The sequence below is a fragment of the Carlito syrichta genome, unplaced genomic scaffold, assembly GCF_000164805.1.
Source record: "Carlito syrichta isolate Samal-C Ts95f unplaced genomic scaffold, Tarsius_syrichta-2.0.1 Scaffold312129, whole genome shotgun sequence".
Taxonomy (NCBI): Eukaryota; Metazoa; Chordata; class Mammalia; order Primates; family Tarsiidae; genus Carlito; species Carlito syrichta.
This window is the reverse complement of record NW_007256225.1, coordinates 235,972-239,374: the sequence shown is the minus strand read 5'-3', so window position 1 is coordinate 239,374 and position 3,403 is coordinate 235,972. Positions and strand designations below refer to the sequence as shown.

The 3,403-nt window shown below is 48.7% G+C and overlaps 1 protein-coding gene across 1 annotated transcript in view; it reads left to right on the top strand.

Annotated features, from left to right (window-relative positions):
- Positions 1-3,200: 3,200 nt before the first annotated feature.
- PSEN1 (presenilin 1) overlaps positions 3,201-3,403 on the top strand; it is a 70,593-nt gene continuing 70,390 nt past the window's right edge. Inside the window, exon 1 of the mRNA XM_021718361.1 lies at positions 3,201-3,320. The gene's annotated coding sequence lies outside the window, so the exon portion shown is untranslated. The remainder of the gene's footprint in view (positions 3,321-3,403) is intronic.

The following is a 3,403-nucleotide window of genomic DNA, read 5'->3' as shown; positions in this document are numbered from 1 at the left end:
CTAAAATTTCATTTTGTTCATTATATTACTGAGGGTGTCCAAATTCTTGGTTAATAGGGAAATTGTGAGTGCCAAAATTTAAGGCTAGAAGCACAAAATAAGATAAAGCAGCCCTTGATTTTAAGCAGGTTCCAATCTAAGGAAACCAGTGCTTGCCAAGAATTTGAATGATGTGACAACTAATAAGATAGTGTGGCCAAGCACGGAACCCTGGCAACAATACTCAATCTTTCCTCTAGGAAGTATGGCAGTGACATATAAATGAAGACAGACTGCTCTCACAGGGAAGTGTGAATGAATTGTAGTGCCTTGGAATTACAGGTATCACCTTCATGTTTTGATTGGCCAGATCCTGGCTTTAGTAGAGACATGATCCAGCTTCTCTGGGTCCTAACCAGACCCAATCCCAAATCATTCTCTCAGGCCTCACACTCAACTTCCATCTGCTTCATGTTTCACCACTTAATATTGCATTTTGCCACCATTTATTTTACCATTCACTTCTCCATTCCTACTCCCCATGACAGACACTTATGGAGAGAATGTAAATGCACTGCCATGGATTCTGGGACTTTCTGTGCTATTTGGTCATTTTACTTTTCTCACACATTGCAGCTGCAATTACTGTTCTTGAGCCCTCAGTGCTATAATGGGTATTGAAAAAATATACACTCATTTGTAATCCCAGAATTTTGGGAGGCTGAGATGTGAGTTACTTGAGGCCAGGAGTTTGAGGCCAGCCTGGACAACATGAGAACCTGTCTCTGTCATATTTAAAAGTATATATATGTTTATACTGAATGACTGAAAGTCATTTGATTCTTCCACGCCGCAAATAACCCTCAAACTTAACAAAAATTTGACTTCAACGATGCTATTTGGCACATTCTTTTAAGTTTTAGCTATCTAGTTTATGACGGCATCCATCTTCAACTCTGCTTTTTTCTGTGAACGTACTCCATGCATCCTGTCCAGATCTCCCTCACCCCACTGGCATTCTCTAACTGCATTCTACAGTTTCTGGATATGTCTATTATCTTCTTTCCTCAGGATATGTTTTGAAAGTCAACACAAAAAACTTACCTTGGATCACATCTCCTTGATACCGTGCTACCGAGATTCCAGGAATATCTTTTTTTTTTTTTTTTTCAGAGTTTCACTGTTGTCCAGGCTGGAGTGGAGTGGCACGCTCATACCTACCCCAGTGTCAACCTACTGGGCTCAGGCGATCCTTCTGTCTCCACCTTACAAGTAGCTTGATCTACAGGCATGCGCTACCAAGCCCGGTCAATTTTTTGATGTAGAGACAAGGTCTTACCAAGTTGCTTATGCTGGTCTCGAACCCCTGGGCTCAGGCCTCCCAAAGTGCTGGGATTACAGGCTTGAGCCACCATGCCCAGCCCAGAAGTATCTTAAAGTTCATGTGCTCTCCAAATGTCTCACTGCACCTATTCTGTTTTGTGCCTCACCATTCCACTGCTGCCTGGTCACTGGCGACAGTCTAAATGAGGAACGCTGGTATTGTCAGGCGCTGCCCCTAGTTTATCCTTTCACACTATGAGCATTTGCTGTCCACTTGGGACTCGTCTTGCATCTAGGATGTCGCTTTTGCCTTGTTCCTTTAGGCTGTGACTTTCCCAATGTCTTGCTGGCTCACCCTTGGGGCATCTTGATGTTCATATTTATAAGAAAAAGGAATACGGAAAAGTGGAGTCTATGTATTCAAAATCAGTTTTATCACCTTTTTTGTTTTTTTTTGCAGGAATGTATTTTGACAGTTAATGTAAATAGAATAATGTAAATCATGTCTATTTTTTCATTTTACGGAATAAAAGTTTTTGTTATACATTTTATGAACCACTTTAACGACTTTCTGTGAGGTAGGTAGACCAAACAGCTTTCCAGTTTTTGCTATATCAAACTCCATGGATATCTGCACAAAATGTTTTGTACTGAGATCTTTCTAGGAGTATCTTACCGGCATTTTAAGACATCCTACTCATGAGCAAATTGCGTCAGAGCCTGAACTAGCTGATGGGTTACAGCCGGTGCTTGCTCTGCAAGCCGGCAGGAGCTTTCTTAGCACTTGGGACAAAATGGGCAAACAGAAAACTGCAAGTATGGGCGCGCAGAGGGGACAGGAAGAACTTGAAGACTTTTCTGTTGTTCGACACCACCCTCTCCAACTTACCTTTTCCTCGTTAATGGAAATGATTGCTTCTGTACTTAAGTGTGAAGGTACTGTGTATAAAACCGATTAAAGTGTTCTGGCCCGGCTTGGTGGCTCAGCCTGTAATCCCAACTCTTTGGGAGGCAGAGGTGAGTGGATTGCCTGAGTCCGCGGGTTCAATACCTGCCCAGACAACTTGGTGAGACCTCATCTCTACAATAAATCCAAAATTAGCCGGGCGTGATAGCGCGTGCCTGTAGTTCTGGCTTCCTGGAAGGCTGAGATGGAAGGATCGCCGGAGCCCAGCAGGTCGCGGCTCCGGTGACCGGGAGCATGCCACTGCACATCAGTCTGGGCGACGGAGTAAGAATACAATTTAGGAAAAAAAAAAAGGTTCTGAAGCAGCGTTGACAAGGGATGGGTCCTTAGGCGCCAGGAAAAGGCGGAGAGAATTTAAACACTCCACAAAAACGCATTTTATTTCACTTTTCGGTGCGCGCTGGCAACAGGCGTCGTGTCCCGGCCCCTGCACTCCTACTGCCCCGGACGGGCGTGAGGCGCGGCGCCGGCCCGCAAGCAGCAGGAGCCGAGCAGCGGTGGCCTGGCCCTGCTTCAGGCTTGGGTCGACAGGGACGCACCGTCCCAGTCCCCCAACAGTCAAGCCATCGGGCGGGGACACGAGTTACTATTTCAGCTCGCATCCTCTGCATGAATGAGGTTGTATTTTGAGAAACCGTACAGCTAGATACTGCGGGAAAATGTAGGACAGTAGGAGAAAGACGCCATCACACCCCGCGGGGCCGGGTCCATCTGGGAGTTTCCGGCTCAGCGCTCCTCCGTGGGATCCCGCCCCACGCCAGAAGCCCCGCCCTTATCTGCCCCGCCGACAACGCCCCCGCGCCCCTACCGGCCCCGCCCCCAGCCCCAGCCCCAGCCCTTCGGGTGCACCGCTTTCCTCCGGCCCCGCCCTTAAGTACGAATTGTTCCTTCCTCACCCGCTGGCAGCCAACGGCGCCGGCGGCGGAAGTGACGACACCGGAGCAGGCTCTCGGGCGGTACTGGGCCGGGTAGCTCCCAGGCCGTGGTTTCACATCCGAAACAAAACAGCGGCGGCTTGGAGAGGGACCTGCGCTCCGGCGGCGGCGACGAGGTCAGGGTAGGTGTGCGGAGGGCCCGGGGAGGACGGAGGCAGCGGACACGAGTGGCGCAGACCGGCCGTTTGTGGCGCCCGGG